We start from the raw sequence: 20,472 nt of genomic DNA on the forward strand, positions 1-20,472 counted from the left end.
AAATTTGTTTCTTGCAAGGAAGTAGTAAAACCTGCTTGCAGGTGAATTTTTAACTGTCAGCTAATATCATGGTTATAGCCTTAGTTTCAAAAGTGCTGAACTGGAACAAATAAATTGTATTTGTAAGAAAACAGCATACCTTGTATTCAGGAATCATTTGATATCTGGCTTCAAAAAGACGAAGAGGTGCTAATGCTCGAGACTGGGTTTTTTTGTGTATAAACCCTTCTCAAATCAACAAAGAAATTGGCTTTATCAGAACTGTAGAAAGTTGAAAAGTAGGAGATAGAGACCTAAACTGTGATTTCTGTGTAGTTTAAATGAAGAAAAAGGGCACATGCCTCTTCCTGTACTGAAACACAGTCTTGGATACTGTCAAAGCTAGTCCTTCTAATACTTAATACATAAAAAACTTCAAAAATGACAAAGAAAAAGAAATTGTCTGAGAAGTCTGGAAGGAAAAAGATCTTCTTTCCTTCGTTCTCTGGAAAGAGAAAGGTGAGTTAATTATTTGTCTTTGAAATAAAGAGGAAAACCTTCAAGATGCATAATTGTATATGAAAGATTCCTTAATTGTAATTAAGAATGCAGTATGATTAAATATCGGCATAAGTGCTTGATCATTCAAAAATGTGGAGCGAAGGTGTTAGCTTTTCTTGAAGGTGCATCTTAGAGTTCTCATCATTGAAGTTTTTATTCTCTTTATAGTGTGAAATGTAACCTAAGAAGTTGTTATTGCAGTTATTAGCACTTAAAGACTTTGTGGTTTTAATATCTGAAATGTCATCAAAGTTCCTGGTTGAAATGGAACATAGGAAGTATCTTAATTCTTTGTATGGTAGTCATGACATGTGCTCTTAACTTGCACTCTACTTGGTTGCCTTCATCGTTGAAAACATAACACTGATTTTTAATTACAAATAAGACAAAAATATTTGCTGTCAAATTAATAGGAAATTTCTCTAAATTTTGTCCCGTCTGGTAATTTGTCTAGTGACTTGCCAAAACTGATTTTTGCCTAGTTTTTCATGAATGTACTTTCTTTTTTTAGTATCTAATTGTACCTAAATTCCTGCCCATCTTTAATTTTTCAGGGGGAAGAAAAGGTCTTGGGGCAAACTTGGTATAGTTCTGTAAAATTAAATTCAGCTCCATAAATCTTCATATATACACATGAAATAAGTTTTGAAGATGTTGTGAACTCCAGGGTGTTTAATGCTTAGAATAAAATAACACTTGAACAATGTCACTAGATGATAAAGTTGAAGAAGCTGCTGTGCTTTCCCCTTGCTAGGGGCCAGAGACTTTCAAGTCTTGCCGGCAATGTAGTTTTGTGTGATGAACCAAGACAATTTTTAAGAAGTTCTCATGCAATTGTAAAATAGAAACTTTTACATTAAAAAAAATAAACCAAAAAACCCCCCAAAAACCAAAACACAAACCCAAAAAAGCCAACACAAAAAACCCCACCAAAAAACCCAAAAAGCTAAAAACAACCCCCCCAAAACAAAACAATAACAACAAAAAACAGACAAAAAACAAAACAAACCCCAACCCCCCCCCCCAAAAAAAAAAAAAAAACAAACCGAAAAAAACCAAAAAAACCCGGCATTGTTTAGTTGTGGAATTACCTTAAAAGTTATTTATGGTTGGAAAATGGTTTGTCAAATTCAGTGGGCTACTTTTCTGCCTTCTAAAAAATGTCCTTAGCATTTATTTGGTGTGGCACATACTACTTCCTGCTTTCCTGGTGAAGTAGGTGGTTTGGAGAAATATGTGTTTATGTGTGTGTGTTTTCAAAATTATTAAGTATTCATTCTTGGAAATCAAAATATTCTGTGGCAAGAAATGTGTCCTTGGTGTCTGAGGGCTTGATCTGTGTATTTAAAGTTCATACCTTTCATGCTAGAAAGAGGAATCCTATCCTCCCCTTTTAGGCAGCTAGTGTAGCATCCATGTAAATAGTCTTGTATTTTGTATTTTCTTGTTTATTCCTTTCTCAGAGGTCCTCAAAATCATGTATGTAAGTCTTACAGGCAATTTCTGTTAATTTCAAAATGTGTAGTGCATTACAGATAGTGCATGATGGTTAAATTTTCATATAGGCTTGTCTCACACTAATGGATTTTACACTTCAAAAATACATCTAGGTAGAGCAACCATCAGCTAAATAATGCTTTTGTGAGTGTTGCTTTGCAGTGAAATGTGTATGGATCAGACAACACAGTTCAGTTGCTTCATCTGTTGCTAAGTAACTCTGTTATCAGACTACTGAGCAGAAACAGGGAAAGGAGAATTTATGTTCTGATTGCTGAATATGCTAGACATTTCACAGAAAAATAGACCTTTTCCTGTCTTTGAAGTGCTGATTATGTCATGGTAATAAGCAAAAGCTGCAATTAATAAATGGGACAAAGGATGTAAGAGGAAAAAGTTAACATTGCATGGCTAACTCAACAACAGAAGGTTGTTGTTATTTGCATAACTGTTTAGGATTTGTATCTCTTCAAAGAAGAGATGTGTTTATTTTTCCTCTGTCCTTTGAATGAAAGAAAAATTACATGGCTGAGCCTCTTTTCTGGAGTTTACTGGGCAAATTTGGAACCTAGTTAGAAAAAAAAAATATAACTGCAGGACTTGTTAACTGTGCCATTATGTTCTCTCTCCTGACCTGCCCCCAAACAGTCTGATGCAATTGAATAATCTCACAGAATTTCAGTGTAAACGGAAGAACAGATTATAGCCCTGTCCAGACAAAACTAGAAAATTTCTTAATTTCATGGCTGAATTTAGTTGGACTTCTTATTTTATGGTTGTGACTGGTATGGTATGCTATAACTTCTGTGTTTGCATCATATGAGTATTCAGTGTGAATGAAGCTGGTGGAAGATGGATGGATCTTTGTGCCAATTGCTCTTTGTACCAATTTGCTAATCTTTCCACCCCACACATAGCTTAGGTGCAAAGTGAGAACTGCTCCACACTAATGTGTAGTACTCTCACTGAGACATAGAGTGGGGGGTACTTAACCTGAATTGCTTTTATTGCAACCTTGCACAGAAGGGTGGAGTCTTAAAAGGTTTTAAAGCTTTTGTGAGATGCAGAATTCAATGACTACAGAGCACCTAAATGGAAGGGTTATCTCCAGTAGCTTTTGCACAAGCTGTCTGGTTTTTTTCCTTATTTCAGGTAGAGTAGATCTAGATTTGGGAGCTCGCTCAGAGCTGGAAAAAACCCTTCTCCACTTAACTAATTTGATTTAACACACTATTTTCTTTGTAATTGCTTTTCCTTAACTGGGTAACTTAATGGCAAAAATTATAATATTATTAAATAAAATAAAATTATAATTCCTTGCAATTCTACCCAATGTCTGTGTTTTTTTGGTGGTGAATTAGATAAGGATAATGAGAGAACTTTCAAAGATAAAGCGAGGTGGAGTTTTAGATACTGTAAGAGGATGACAGTATTCCTACCTCTATGGTTTGTTCCCTTGCTCTCTTTTCTCTTTTGCAAGCTCATTCAGGAGTGGAAGGGCTACTACAGTAGCTCCTATGGAAGCACTTCTTCCTTTCCAATAAAATAAGTTGTGAAGTGGACCCTTAAAGGCAAATCATTTGTTTAATCATTCCCAAATATGTTCATTAAGACAGTTAGACTTTAACTGTGTGTTATAAATGACAATATAATATTGGCTTTTGCATTTATGTATTAGCCTTTGCATATTGTTATTAATCACAAGTATTTTGATATGATACAATTTATAAGTTCTTTTAACTGCTTGTTAGTATAAAATAATCTTATCAGTTTATGTATGCAATATATAGCTTATATAAATAATGTTGTGCTGAATATATCGTGGGCCATAGGAAAATATGGAATGTTAAAAATGCCTTTAACTCAGAGAATGGTGCAAAAACAATTACATCTTTTCTCACATTTGTGTACTGATCTCTCCAAGTGATTAGATAAGTGACCGGAACTGGAACACCAAAAACAACTAGAGAAGAATTTATTGAGTCTTTGTTATCAGGGAGTGTGAAACAACAGGATGAAACCACAAGAAGAAATAAAATATATTGATTATTGAAACTAATCTACAAGATGCCATGCAGGCAAGTCAGAAGCTAAAACCAAGCAAAACAGTTCCTGTAACATAAAAACAAAACAAAAAACCTCATTAATATGTATGTACCCCAGTAATGTAATAGTATATAGAGAATGTTGTTTTAAAACTAATGGTGTGTTGTGTTTCTTGGCCTATAGCCAGAAAAACCACAGCGCTGGACATTGTCCCTTTTTATCCTCTAATTAAATTTTTAAAAATTCTGAAGAGTGAACTTTGTTTTTCACACCATGTTTCTATTTCTTTGTTAAACTCTTGATTCTTCAATTTCTAGATAACCAAGTTTTGGCAATATGCTTGATATGTGATAACACTTTTTAAGTACATATTTTACAGGTGGCTACTTAACAGTTTTTTAAGATGAGTATTCTGTAAGTTTTCTGCTTACTTTTGCAGTTTGCAGCAGATAAGAGTTGAAATTCAAGTTAACTGTGATGCTATGTTAATAGAAACTACAGTGCTTAAGATGTGAGAATAATATACTTCAGTTTCAGTAAAAAATAATACGATAAACTAAACAGAATATTACAGTTTTATCACACAATTAAAAAGTTAACATATGTTTTTAAAGCATTGACTGGAATCAATTTAGGATAAAATGCATAGGAAAAAATAAACTTAATTCTCATTTTTTGAATAATCAGCATTGTATAAGCTGATAATTTTTTTTGTCTTTCAATGATACTCTTCTCCCCACTTCTATTTTACTTCGGGAAGCATTTCCCTTCCTGCTTTGTACTTGTCATCTACAAAACACCTATTTAACCATTGTACCTTGTGTCACAAATATAGAGGGGAGAGAGTATTTTGCTTTGAGTTTAGCCCAGGCAAATTGTTTCAGGAAGAAAGTATTATAAGGCATATAAACTGCACAGTGTCAAATGTTTAGAATGCATGGAAATGACTTTCTTTCAATGCTAACAAGTAAAAGAAATTTTTGGGAAAAATATTCTAGAAGAATGTCATTTCCCTGTCCTTTTCCCATCCCCCACAATATACTACATTTGCTATTTCACTTTTTACATACAGTTCTTAAAACTGTTCTTCTGCTTGGAGAAATTTCAGAAGAATTATTTTCCCATGTTTCTTCAGGCATACTTTCCCAAAATTTTTGACTTACTTTATTTCATTATTTGAGATTTTGAAAAGAACTGTAGTTGTTCAGACGTCCCCCTTCAATTACTACTTTTGCAATTAAACCCCATGTTCCAAAGGACCCTGTTGCTGGTTTTCTTTGCAGATACAGGCACCACCTCCTCCTTCTTCGGGCATGACGTAGGTTTCCCACAGCAGAATCTCAGACACTGGATTTATATAAATAACAGGTTTAGAAGAGGTACAGCATCACGTCAGAGAAGGCTGAATGCCTTCAAAGAGGGACCCAGAATGGAGAAAACCCCAAGCAATTATACTTATGACTTATGCCCCCACCTCTTACACGCTCTTCTCATGCCTTGATCTAATGGTGGTTTTTGGTTTGTGGTCTTCTGTCATTTTACTGGTCTCCATGTCTACCACACAGGCGCTTGATTTCTTGTCTTGCTGAGTTACAGCTTCTGCTGACAACTGTAGCCTTCATATTTTCTGCTTTTTTTCTGGTTCACCTACTCACTGGTTGAGCATGGAAAGCTAAAAAAACACTAGTCTTAATATAATAAACATTGCCTAGCAACAACCAAAATGTCACTATGTTATCAATATTCTTTTAATACTAAAGCTAAAACACAGCATTGTACCAGTTCCTAGGAAGATGACTAAGCAAATTAATTATTCTGGCTGAAAGCATATCTAGGTCTAAGTTCACAGCTTCTGGCCTAAGTAGCAAATCCAGCTACTGGTGCTAAAAAAGCAACATGCTGAATTGCACAGCTTTGTAATTTCATGTAGCTTGTCCTACTTAGGACTTGTTTATGACTTGTTAACTAGCATCTCTTAATAACTAGTTGCTTGCTAAAAGTGTATTATATACATATTCAGGATGATCATGGAGTCATGGTATGGTTTGGGTTGGAGGGGACCTGAGGTCTGGTCCCAGCCCCACTACCACTACACCAGTTGGCCAGGTGGCTCAAAGCCCCGTGCATCCTGGCCCCTTCCTGGGATGGGGCAGTGCACAACATGTTGGGATAACCTGTTCCAGTGCCTCACCACCCCCACAGTAAGCGATTCTGTACACACTGAGATGGATTTCTCTCTTGTGAACGCTATATGTCATAACTTCGGATAATTATGTTTCATCTTCTGTCAAGTACTAAATTAGAGGTTCCTAAAACAAAAACTTTGTGCAGGTGGCATGATGGCAGTATGCACTTCAAAATGATGAAGTCCCTTTTGTGTTTCAGTTTCTCAAACACTTTATGTACAAACCAGAACCACCTATTGTACTGTAAAAGTAAGGTTCCACACTTCAAAAATGCGCTTAACAGCTATACTGATACTAAGATGAGGTATGGGAAGTCATGCTTTTGTAAGAAGTACATGAGACATCTGTCTGGTAGTAAAAATGTTATGGAAAAGTTTGTCTTTTGACAAGCTCTTCTGAACATTTATTTTATTAACTTTTTTAACAACGTAAAATGATTCAGTCAATTTCTTAGAAACTTACAGAACTTTATTTCTCAGAGTTCAAATTTTTGGTCATTTTTTGTTTAGATCTGTTGCATTGTGATGTAGGTAGTTTCTGTAATACTGTTCCTGCAGTGAAACGTTTATGCCAAGTTTGTTATTAATAGGAAGGGAAGAAAGCAAAGCTTGTGTGCATGTGCATAAATGAGCTACATGTATCTGCTGTAAAGGCATTAGCACCACAGTGCAGGAGGCAAACTCTTATTTTCAGTGTAACTTTCTGTAAATACTGTCAGTAAATACAGTGCAGTGTTGTCACCCTTAGGTGGCGACATTGACTTTGTAGTGGTGCCGAGCTCCCGGCCGGTGCTGTGGGGAATTGCCAATGCACGGCAGATAATTTCTGAATATTGTGCTGGTTGCACAGATCCTGTGTTCCCTTCAGCTGCCAGGATTGCTGTCACAGTAATTCTTAAGTGTCTCAATAAGATCAGCTGTATGGTTTCACCACTTTCTGCTTTTCTGTTTTTTTTCTTTTTAGACAGGTACTGCATTTTGATGTTGTGAATTTACTTGACATGTACACGGTGTGTATGTACATGTGTGTAAAAGCAACCAAAAGCTGGAGTTTGTAATCTTTATTGCTATGTTCATTATACTTTTTGACTCTAGTCAGGTTACATGTGGTTGATTAATGGCTATACCTACTGTACTGTTTAAAAAACTTTCAGTTTTGATATTGATATAAAATTAGGTCTTATACTTAATGCATTTATTTGGGCTGTGATTTATGACCACTTATAATAAAAATTCTATGTATAAAAATGTGTAGTACCTATACTGTAGATTAATGCAATGACAAAGAAGTGAGTGATGGAATGAAAGAGTAGAAAAGTGACTGATACAGAACTTTTTCTTTTTGGTCTGCATTATATAAGGTGATTATTCATTTGATACCTGCAGATGATGTATTTCGCATATCATTTTAGTAAAGGTTAAATACATTTATTTATACATTTAAGTCACATCTTTCTATGCCTGTGCATTAATGGCTGGCATGTTAGTGTTGTACATCAAAATCAAACTTAGGAAGGACTGTAACAAATAATGTTCTCAGTGTTGAAGATTGTGGTATTGAAAAACCAAATGGATGGAGGTAATGAAAAAATCCGAAATGCAATATACAAGCAAATTTCAGCAAGTTGTGAATTTTAAATTTTGAATTAGAATGTAGTCACTTCTGCTTTTTTGTTTGTTTTGTGTGGTTTTTGGCTGCTCTTGTTGTTGAATAAGGTACTTGAGCTTTTAATTAGAAACTTGATGACCAGGAATTGGTAGTTGGATATGGAGCCTTTTCAGTTGTTTGAAATAACTATATTTAGTTGTCCTTTGGGAACATTGGTATTACAGTACTTTAGTCACAAGTCAAATTCCATGATAACTAGAGTGAAAAACCCTTTCACTAAAATATATGCTGCTAGATATTAAAGTTACCTAAATGGAGCTGAAATTTCTGTAGTTTGTTTCCAGCTGGGATTTTTGTTTGTCTTTTAATTTCCTGGTATCTTGTGTCAAAGAGGGCACTTGGCAAACTCCAGGTGAATCACTTGTAGGTTGTTCATCTGTTAAGTCGGTGTCTTGGCTCATGTTGTACTTTGTAAGAGTCTTCAGCCATTCACTAAGATAGCAATAAATCAAAACTGATAATATTTTTCCCAGGGAGCTGGGATGCTTACTGAAAGAGATCATAAGTATGATGCTGTGAAGCAAATCCCTTAAAACTGTCAGTGTCAATATTTTAAAATAGTGGTAATTTTCATCAATCAAATATAATCCAAATAAGTTTTTATTAGTGTACGACAGGACAAGATTATGTAAAAGTAATGAATGACAGACAGGCATCTTTTTTTATACCATTTCTTTCCAGGAAATTCCAGTTGAACTTTTTTATCTTTCTGAAGCTAGAAGAATGAAGTTGTCAAATTTCTGAAGCTGTGGGAAAACACTTTTGTTTCCCAAAGAACTTCACTGTAACTTACATAAGATACAGTTTTCAGTATGAGAGATCAGATCATTAAGGGTACAAGTTCAAGTCTACAAATGTCTACATTCCCTCTTCTCATCTTTCTAGTGATGGGTACCTGGGGCACTAAAATACATGTATGTTCTCTGTGGGTATCTGGAGGTGCTCTTCCGGGTAGTTGTGTTCTCCAAAATGCTATACTGTTGATAGACAATGTTACAGGGCAAATTGAATAGGCACTGAGAACTACTGAAACCATCCTAAATACTGTGTTTTTTGAGTCATGGTTAAATTCTTAGGAGCTTTAAACTGAAACATCAGTCCCCTCGGTGGGTAAATTTTTGCATTTGTACTTGGATTTCCATTTAAACTGCAAATTTATCATCCATACGCACTTTATGCATTTTCATCCTAGGAATTACAGTGTTATTTATTTTAGAATTTGCTATGGCCTTTCAACAGTCATTGTTTTTTTAATCCAGAATGATAATATTTATAAAACAGTGTTTGTCTGAACTTTAGACATGAGTACTTTGTAGTTATTGTAGCTAATTTTAGACATCCTATTCTCCTTTTCAGAGCTACGTGTAGCTTTCCCCCAGTATTAAGAGTCCTTAGCTTAGTGTTCCTCCTTTTTCTTGTTTTGTATAGTTTGTATTTTTTAATTAATATTTTTCAATACTAACTATTGAAAGCTCTGTTGTATCTGAGGCTTTTCCTAAAAATTGTCTTGCTGGGGTGATCCTCAGACACCAACTTGCGATTGTCTTCTGTTTGTCTTCTTGTTCCATTGCATCCAAATGTGGTTTGTTTAGGGGTTTTGGGGATTTTTTTGTGTATATCTCTCTGGGAATGGTATATTATTCTGACATTATGCAATTAAATTACAGTTTGCTAAAATGGAAAAATTATTTTTAAACCTTTCAAGTTTTTATGAGATTTACGCATACATACATACATCTATATACATATATGTATCTATATTTTCTCACTGTTACCCTACTGATCCTCATCCCACTGTGGGTAGTGAGCTGCTGCCTGGGTTAAACCATGGCAATGGATAGGATTGTGCTGGTGTTCCCTCTCCTACCACCTTGGTAAAATTACAAGTATGCTTTAGGAGTATTTTCTATCTGAAACATCAAAATGTAAATTAGGAAAAAAAATCTAGATTACAGAATCAGAAAAATATCAAATATGTACTTGGTACAATTTTTATTTTAAAGTATTTTTCTTCTTAAACACTGAGAAAAATAAACCAAAAATCTCCAAGGCTAAGGTTTTCAGAAAATATTTTTATTTTCCTCACTCTCAGAAAAAAACCCCTGGATTTACTAAATGGGTCAATGGGCCAATTTCATAGTGGGTGAGTGTGCATTGCCAACGAAAGTTTTCCAAAATGCTTCCTGGGACTGCTTCCAAGGGCTGCGTTTTTGCAGTGATGATCACGTATAGGAGTGTATGCTATTGGAGGCATAGCTGTGCCTCTGCCGTGGTCTCCCTCATTAACACAGAGGATTTGTTTGTAGGCCTGTGTGTCTGGAGATGTTACCCTGCTGATGTTGTCCATGGTTTTATGAGGTACAGCTAGAGGTACAGCTGTACAGTTCACTGCTGTCAGGCTTTGCAACAAGGTGTAGGTGAGACAAAAAGGGTGTTTGCTTTGCACAGAATGTCAGCTTTGCAACTCTCTTCATCTACACAATTCTCTTTTACTGTGTTTTGCAGTCTGTTTGTATTTGGAGACTTGAAATTTTTTTAAAGATGCTTTTATAAAAACAGTTTTATAGTTTTCTTTATAGTTTCAAAGCTAAAGTCTTCAAGTTTTTAAATACTTTTTTTGATTTGCTGTGTAAAATATGTGAAAATGGAAGTTGTGAGTTTCACTGAAGTTACTGGATTGTTTCGGTGGGAGGGGGAGTGTTTGCCGTTAATCTTGTGCAGCTTCTTGAAAATACGGGGGATTACTCAACTATGTAGAGAATACCTATATTGTATAACATGAGTGAGAGATGTGTGATTGTGTTCTTGTGTCGTGGTGTGAAAGGCGACAGGTGTCCACTAGGGAAGGCAGAAGCTTCCCCCCAAATCGTTATAATTTTGAAATTAAGGGGCTCTCAGGCAAAGGTATGGGGATAGAGAACAGCAGTTCTTTACTTGTATGTATAACAAGGCAAACAAACAACAACAACCACGGCATTAACAACTAAACAGAACCAGGAACCTCGTGACGGCCTTCTCGGCCCAGACGGGAAGGGATGGAGGAGAGGCTTTGCTCCACAAATCCCCGGGGCACTCTGATCCCCGTGCCCCGCAGGACTCGGGAGCACCGAGCTGGAAGGGCAGGGATGAGCAGAGATCCCGGGTGGTGTCTGGGATGCCCCAGAGGCCCCGCGGTGGCAGCTGGAGCTGCGGGCTGTCCCTGCAGGGCAGGAGGTGCGGGGCTGCAGCGCAGCAAAGGCCGGGGCGGGCCCGCAGGAGCGGCGGGGCTGGGACAGCGGCGGCCCGGCTGCAGCGGGCAGGGAAAGGCGAGCTCGGCACTGCTCAGGATTCCCGGGCACACGAGCGGGTGGGGCTGGGTCCCTAGGACTGGGCTCCGGTGGTGACACTGAATTGTCCCCGCAGTGAGCCACAGCCTGGCCGAGCTCCTCCAGTGCCGAGAGCGAGAGCGCAGCAGCCCCAGCCCCGTCCTTTACCTGCCCCCAAATCCTGCGGTGTCTTCCCCCTCCGAGAGAAACACCCAGAGACAAAAGTAATATAGCCAGGTGCTACACTCCTCTCCTCACCTTGGCAACTTTTTTCTTAAGCACCCATAAGTACCCAGTAGTTAGTTTCCTAGCAACTTATGGGAAAAATTCTATAAGTAAAAAAGGAAGAAATCTAACCCCCACCATCTTGAAAGTGGACGATTTCAGCTACTACATAAGGCTGTTTAAATATATCTGTTATTTCAAAAATATGGGAATTTCTAGAATGCAGTAGTAGTCGATAATTTCTGTGATTTTAGGCATTTCTGAAAATACTTTAATGGTGAAGACTTCAAAAATTTGTACTTTATAGGTTTCAGAAGAACTCTATCTTGTACTGTTTTCCTTCAGTTTTAGTACATCTCATATCTCAGAAAATTTATTCTTCCTACAGAGCTCATTCTTGACCTCATGTCCTGGGTTTTTTAAAAATGTCTCTTAGCACTCTACTGTCTGGAAAACACGGTACTGGTCCTGTTGCTCATAGACTACAATTTCTCCAGGTTTTGAAGTATTTGCAACAAAGTTTCAGGAAGTTTTGGAGTGCTTTTAATGAGATAGAAATAGTGTGGGTGTTTGCTGTATGTACAGCTTGTTGATGTTCTGTGCTTTTTTGCTTTTCGTTTTTAGTCTCGCTTGGGAAAGATGTTGCAAATAAACTATTATAGAAGGATTGCTACAGCTGACCTTTTGTTTTTTCGATTGTGATACTAGTCCTCCGTGAAATGATGTAAAACTGCAGTGTCTGTAGAGATAAGTGGTTGATGGTATTTTTTTTTTGCTGAGAGAAAAGCTATACGGACAGTGAATTTTAAATTTGAATGGCACTTCTTTCTTACTAATTCTATTGTACAAATGGAAAATTGGGAGGACAGTCATCCTTTGGAGGAAGTAATTTTTTGTAAGGCAACAAAGTTCTTGTGATTATATTTGGTAGGACTGTCGTGTCCTGTGAAGGCCATTCCCTGCCTCCTCTATATGCCTCATTCGGTGGTGGGTGAAGTTATCTGGAAATTCCAAACTTCTCTGAGCGTATTCCAGCCATTTCAGATATTCTGGCAACTGTTGCTGCTTTCAGGCCGGTGACAGCTGGGCTGCATTGCAACATGAATTCAGGTAGATCGTTGTCTTCCTCTCCTATAAAACTCTCTATCCTGGGACTGAAAAGTACTACAGAAATGGGATATCCTGGATTTTCATGGTGAGATATTGGTTTAGTTAATTGGCTTCTGCTTTTACATGGCAGTAGTGATTCTTGGACTGTAGAAAGAGATCTAATATATGTGAACTGACACCTTCCCAAAATAAAACGGGTGAGGTAATGCAAAAAGCTGCCATGCTAAGTTCTTTATTTTTATTGCTAACTTTGGCTTAGCTAGTATTTCCTCTAATCTTATGAAGAATGATGATAGTGCAGTTTATGCATTAAAGTAGGCACAAGCAGAATATTGAAACAAATATTTTAAGCTCCTGCTCTCAAACTACAAGTATTTGTAAGGAAAATTTCAAGTATATTTTAATTAAGAAATATATCCAGATGCCTATTTAGACTATTTTTGTAAATTTTAAGCTATGTACTTAGCAACGCATAAAAATGTGGTATCATGTGACACTGATTCAATCATTTGTAATGTGTAGGTATTATTGTGTCTGCTCAATAATGTCAACTTGCCATTTAGCAATTGATTTTAAATTTAAAGATGAACAAGGTGGCAGAAGGTGATTAAAGACACTGAATGTACATTAAAAACACCAAGTTGAAAACTTAGTGGTTTTTGTGCTGTAAGCACTTTTGATCTGAAGAGTATCTCTCTGCAGTTGATTTGCATTTAGATGCTACTAGCTGTGCAGAAATTTTGTAGTGCAATATGTATATAAATGCTCCACCATTTTTAGCATGCTATTTGAAGAAAAATAATTGAAATATTTCATTCTATAATACTGTTGGCTTATATTTGCAAATAATATTTGCATGTAAAAATGTAATATTTTTGTCCAGCAGTTAAAAAAAAACCTTAATACATTCTTCTTGAATTAAACATGCTTCATGTCTTTCTGTGTCTGGCCTTTTTAGGAAATGCTGCTTTGAAAGAAGACAAACTTCAATGCGTAATAAAAGACAACAGGCAGATCAAGTATTTAGATACCTTGGCTTATGAATGTGTGCCTCAATAAATTGTTCTTTTAATCTGGTAATTCTGTTAAAGATGTCATTCATTATGTATCAAATCTGCCATGCCTGAATTGGTGTGCTAGGGCTGTGTTCACTAGGACAGGCAGTAGTTTGTCTCCATCATTGCAGATTGCACCCCTCTTTCATCTATTTAATTCTCCAGGCATATTTGTTCCTGACATATCTGGCTATCTTAAAAGTAGAGTTCGATTAGTTTTATTTTTTCAGGTAACACTGCAAATTATTTTCTTTGCTTAACATAGTAGGTGGAATTATTACTGTTTTTATTCATAAACCTGTTTGTAGTTGTATTCAGAAGACACATGATGATGGTTTTCCTGTTTTTTTCTGAGTTCTTTTCTTGTTTTGCAGAAAAGATAGGCTCCTGAATGTAAGGAGTAATTACTGTTGGACACTCCAAATGCAACATTTTTGTAAAAACAGCTGTTGATTCTGAAAACAAGTATTATTGAAGAACTACCAATTAATTTCATATTGCTATCACTGCAGTTTGTACTGCCTGCATAAATGTAGCATTACAATTTCCATTTTCTTCACATTTGCAGTTGCATGTGGCTTTCCCTTGCTTTTTACTTTAGACAGAAATTCTCCTTCTAGCTAGGGAGCATGTGTGTGTGCATCAGTCTTTCGTTTAGAGAAGTTTTCATTTTTCACAAAAAAAATAAGAAATCTCTATGAATATCTCATTATGAATCTGTAAAATTCAGGAGTTTTCTGCACTAGTTAACAGGGGAAAGCACAGCAGTATGACAGATGTGTTTTTGCTGTTTTATTATCCTTTGAAAAATATAACTTGCCTATGTTCAAGCCCAGGTTTGAAGAGAAGCATTATTATTTTCTGCATATATATGTCTATGCTAAAGGTAATTCATTTTGAGATAGATTACTTAGATGTATGTAGAGAGCAGTGTGACGTGACTTGCCACAGGATGAACATTTTCTGTTCAGGGTATGAAAAGGTTTGGAAGGGCTACCTGGTACTTCTTCACTACATGCTATGGTCTGCTCTGCGTGTAGGATCAAATAAAAACAATGGTGGTTTTCTCTTGTTTTGTCTTGGTTTACTTTTGCTCATCTATGCTTTGTTCCTTGGTGGTTTTATGAGGGAAACGTGGGAAAATAATGAAAACATGTAGCTCTTGACTCTCTTCAGTCTTGTCTAAGAGGCTTTCCATCCCTGTACTAAAAATCAGTGGATGTCACTGATATTTTTTTGGCAGCTTTAGCTAATATGCCTAGTTTTTGTCTTGGAAAAATAAAAATTAAGTTTCTTGGTGATGGGGTTTGGGTGGAGTTTTTTGCTTGATAGCTCTTGAGGTTTAGGGTTTTTTATGATCATTTGGAGAATATGGTTTGGGGACTAAAGAAAGTGAGAATTCTGGAAAAGTCTTGCTGCTAAAATCTGCAAAATGATTAAACAAACTTGCTTTCCCAGAAGTCATATGTTCTGTGATACTGAGAAGAGGCTTTATAACAGGTGCTGTAAGCTTCTCCTGCTTGTTCCATGGTTCTCCCCTACAGCTGAAGCTTGGCCTAATCAAAGGATAGATCAGTTGTAAGTGATGCTGCTCTCTGAATACATGCAGTCTTACAGCCCATTCTGGTTTTTTTTCTGCTGGAGAAGAGTGGGGATTGGCAGACAAATTTTCCCTAAACTCATGTTTGTTTGCATTTTTTTCTTTCCTGTTTCTGGGACACGTTTAAATCATTGGTGTTATTATTTCTGAGAGTGAATGTAAGCAGTTTGTATCATAGGGATTGCTAATATGTGCTCCATATGATCTTGTCTTTAAAATAAAAGATTACTGAAGTAATAGATGAGTGTAGAATAATAGGAATAGATTATGAGCATCAGACTAACTTGGGAAAATTATTTCTTGAACATGTTCCCTGGTGTATAGGTTCCTCAAAATAAAAGGAGGAGGGGGAAATCACATCTTAAGACATTGAGTCTGCAGATAGGAATTACGAAAAATGGTTTTGGATTCACCTTTAGCAGTGAAATACCATACAGCTGTACAGCATAATGTGAAAAATTATTTCACTCCTGAGCTGGAATGCTTTTGCCATAGGTAGACTTCAGCCATATAGATTGCAGGTCTAAATTCTCACAGATATTTTCATGTTTTATTCTATGCTACCATTATAAGCATTTACCAATGTATTTCAGTGATAAAAAAAATGAATTTAAAAAAGACAAATGTTTTTAGCAGAGTAAAGACTAAGAAATGACTGGTAGACAGTTGGTCTACTCAGTGATGGTCCACCATTTATAAATTTGTGAACTGATCACTGAATTCATACATATTCTGGTGCCTTGATGAAATCCAGTCTATTTCATTAACACTGTGATTTTTATCAGCTAACCCAAACGTCAGTTTGGTTTTATCAGTCAGTTTTGAAACTATTTCTGTGTGAATTTATGAGCCTAAATCAGTACTTCTGCTATTTAGAGTTGAATTACACAGACGGAGAATTTTAAATTACTCACTATCTCGTAGCTGCTCTTTGTATGGCTCTTGAATTACTGTTGCAATTAAAGGAATTTTGGTATGCCATATGCATTTTGTGTTTGTTTTCTTCATAAACACTAACTTACTGTTATATAAATAAGTATCAATTTATAAAATATTTATATTTAAAGTTAGTTGGGGTAAATTTTATGCATCTGTGTAAGGTGAAGAACTCTCCTATGTCATTTTTTTTAATGGCACAGTACATGTCATTATTTGTGAGTTGCACAACTCATTTGCAATGTGTGAGGAGTTCTGACGGATGGAGGCTGATAATTCAACCTTAATATTCTATTCCTGTTACAAGAATGTGTTTTTTCTGACCACTGTGAACTGCTTCAGGGAATGGTGTGAAGTGAGGGCAGGAAAGGTGCAATTTTCCTCTACTTAATTATTGTATATTTCAAGGGAACTATTTATTTGTTGCAGTAATTGAAGTTGGTCTGTGGAATGGTTTTAAAGTCTCTTATCTTTTTGAAAACTGTCCCTGCTCTCCAGTCAAGCAAAGAAAAACAGAATTCCAAAGCTTCAGATAAATGAAAAAATCGGACTCTTCTGTTGATTGAGAATTTTGGTTTAACAGGAGCAGCATTAAATGCTGACCTTAATTAAAAATAAAAAGTATTATATCAAAGATGTTATTTTTTGATTCCTCATAAAACTGTATTTTTGTACAGCCATGTCTTTTCTTTACCATTTCTCCTCTGAAATCTAATCGTTTTGCAAGGGTCTTATCCTTGTTATTGAGTCTAATCTAGCTGTTACACAAATAGCATGTCATTTAGTAGCTAACTCATTTTTTTCTATATAGGGCAAATGGTATTGAAAATGTTTACTGAAAGTTATTATTTGTATTACAAAGATTTTAGACTTTTTTTTTATTCTCACTTGCAAACTGTTTGAAGAAGGCAAAGGGCTTCTGTCTTTGCAGACCGTAATTCCTCTTCAAATTCTGGTGGTAGATTACAATTATGATGCAACCCCATAATTTTCACCTTGTTGTTATTCAGTGTTATTGCAATCCTTTTAAGTTGACTGAAGTGATTTTTTTCCCCTCGAGCATTCCTTCTGTTGAGCACTTTTGTCTTTGCCTTGTGTACTTTCACAGTTTATTTTCAGTTTTCACTTGCTGACACTGATTTGTTCAAGGTCAGTTTGTTTAGTTTTATCTGTCTGATACCATTGACACTGGGGTCCTCACCCAGTAAAAATAAACAAGGTTTCAAAAGGTTGTTGTTTTGCATCAGAATGGATGTTAAGACTTCCATCAACAGGAAAGAGAAATTTCCAACAGCAGTCCCTGGGATAGGGGTTTCACCCCGAGTTGGCAGTAAGATCTGCTCTGCTCTGACATAGCGGTTACTCAGTAGGATGTGACCTGCACAGTCAGCCGTACCTTCGTGCAGGTATGTGGGGGGCATTGGGTTGTGTGTTTTTATTTAAGCTATATTTAAAGCTTCATGTAGGCTGCCATATGCAAAGATATTTCATCAGTTTGAATCATGTGCATTTTGTTTTATTTTATTCAGATAAGCCAAGAAATATTTAAGATACTTTTTGTCTTCTTTTCCTCAGGTGTTTCCAATGTTTTTGTCATCCTTATAATTTTCTTCTAAATCCTGTAGCTTTGTATTTCAGTTCAAATCAGAGAGAGACCTGTTCCAGTTTAATTCTCACAATTTTGTATACTTGTTCTCCCTGTATTATTTTGTTGTGAAGATCTATTTTTTTACCTATTATATTTATCTAATAACCCACTTGTAGGTTAAATAAAAACCCATTTGGAACAAAGTTGATGTAGGGATAGACACTGACATATAAGACTAAATTGTCAGATAAAATGTGACTGTTTTATTGGAAAAAGCTGAATTTTGTCAAGAAACCAGTTTTATTAAAAACTATGAAAATCATTGTTTGTCCTAAGGTAGCCAGCTTCTTTAGATATAGTGCAGTGATTCTTAAAGAGACGTTGTGCCTTAAGGTTCCCCGTTAGGTCCTTGCACAAATTCTGACAAATCCATCTATTGTTGTGACTTCCTGTAACTGTTACTGTTTTGTGTGACCTTGCAAGGATGGACTTGAGTAAAATCTTTCTGATGCTAGTAGAGTGACCTGGAGTTTCTTGATGGAAAAGGGCTGAATATGAGACACATTTTCTGTGTATTCTGTTTCTTCACTTCAGCTTTATTCCAGGATGCATATGGGAATGTCATGAAGTTATGATGCTCTATGGCTCTCCATAATTATCCTGCCATTGAGAAGTTCAGCAGGCCTCAAAAGAGGCCAGCTACCTTCTAGAGTTTGAGTGTTACTTTTGAGAGACAATAATTGGAAAAATGAGTTGAATTTTCAACAGAACTTAGTTAAAATCTAATAGTGACTGGGGCCACTGATTTCTGAATTGTGTAAGTGTTAATTGGATCTACAACTCTTTAGAATATCTGACTTCAGTTTTGGAAGTTGTGCAGTTCACATAATTGAGTTCCTGTACTCACACTTATATCTTCAAAAATTACAATTATGATTATTTCAATATGCTTTTAATATGCTCAGTTCCTATTAATTTTGAAAATTGATCATGCACCACACTCTGGAAGTCAGGAACTTCTTATTTAGGGTATTAAATGTGTAATCTTTAATATTAGGCTCTGACCCGTGCCATGCAAATCTGTGCTTATAGAGGAATAAAAAAAAGTGTGACTGTGTCCTTTGTGATCTGAGTTTCAATTCTTTAACTGGACTTCTAGACTCAAAAAGATGGTGTGTCTTTCAAATATATAATACACTGAAATATGAACAACAATAGCATATCTAATTACAAAGCTAAACCAAAATTTATACTATTGTAGATAATGTAATAGTATTTTACAGTATGTAAAAACCTGTATACTTTTTTCTTTTGTATATTCCCCAAGTAACACGATCTGACTTAAAGTCCTACTCTGCTTTTCTTTACTTGCTGTTAAAATGTGGAAGGAAAATGTGGATATAAAGAACTTGCTCCTTTAACTCTCAAACACTTTTTGTCAGTAAAATAAAAATGCTTCTCTCACCTTTGCCCTTGCAGTGGTATGAACCACCTGGCCTTTCGTGACTTCCTCCAACATCAGTTAGAAAACTGTAATAAAAATACTTGGGGGGAAAAAATGTGCCTCTCAGTTTAACTAGAGGAAATTTGCTGGTTTTTCTTTTACAGGGAAAGAGGATTTAAACAAACTTTCCATCGCATTTGTTGGTTGTGTATTTCGTAGTAACCACCATGAAGTTCACTGCATTTAGGGATACGGTGAAGCTGAGATGAAAAGATATAAATTCATGAAGGCTCAGCTTCACAGCTGGTGTATAATCCTTTCTGTTGTCACTGGTGCCCTGGCCCCAGTACCCAGCAGAACAAAGGGAGCTGAATTGGAAATGGTGGGAGCTGGGGAGCCTCTCGCTGGCAGCACATCTCATGGCCATAGGCCTTGTCAGGGTGCAGTGTGATACCCTTTATTCCGTGTGACAGATGCGAGGTGGGTTCTGCGAGGGGGAAGTCATTACTAGTGTGAGGGCAGTGTCAGATCAAAAGTAACCAGCGATCAAACAAGGTAAGGGGCTGCGGAAAAGAGGCTTTCTGTCTGGCCTCAGCACCTGCCGGATCACCGAGGGGAATAGGCCTTGCATGTCAGGTTGTGCTGATTCCCTTTGATCTATGGTGAATGAGCAAGGATGGAAACTGAAGGGGAGAGGGAAGAGTTTTATTTCCGTTTTTTCAGGGCAATTGAAGGTGCTTTGCTATGTAAGGCTGGCATGGACTTCACAGCTGAAAAAAATCTCCAAAAGACCCCTGTCGGAAGTAAAATGTTCAGGGCTTGGATTTTCTATTTCTAGCCTGGTCTCACTGATTAATTCTTCAATGGTGTTTCATTTTGATGACTGAGGATAAAATTTGAAATTTATATTAGATAATACTAATACTATTCGAATACTAATTTGTATTATATTATCTAATACTCTAATATTATTAATATTATTAATATTTGAAATAATAATATTGTATTTCTTTAAACAGAGATGTGGCCACATAATCTATAAGTAGATACTATTTTTTTTTGTGGAGACTTTTACTATAACTCATAATATAAAGTCTAGCTGTAAAGTAACAATAAGGGATTATCTGTAAACATTTCAAGTCTGATAGTAAGTCATACTTGGTGTTCCACAGAGAGTCTTCCACTTCTGAAATACTTACCCATATATATGCACACCTGCAAAATGTAAGTAATTTTCTAGTGGTGATGTTTTTTCATGGGGTTCCATGACAT

General features: G+C 36.2%; 1 protein-coding gene across 1 annotated transcript in view; it reads left to right on the forward strand.

The window, feature by feature from the left end:
• FBXL17 (F-box and leucine rich repeat protein 17) overlaps positions 1–20,472 on the forward strand; it is a 288,354-nt gene that overhangs the window by 19,409 nt on the left and 248,473 nt on the right. The gene's annotated exons all lie outside the window — the stretch shown is intronic.

Source organism: Prinia subflava, chromosome Z (assembly GCF_021018805.1).
Source record: "Prinia subflava isolate CZ2003 ecotype Zambia chromosome Z, Cam_Psub_1.2, whole genome shotgun sequence".
In the NCBI taxonomy this organism is placed as follows: Eukaryota; Metazoa; Chordata; class Aves; order Passeriformes; family Cisticolidae; genus Prinia; species Prinia subflava.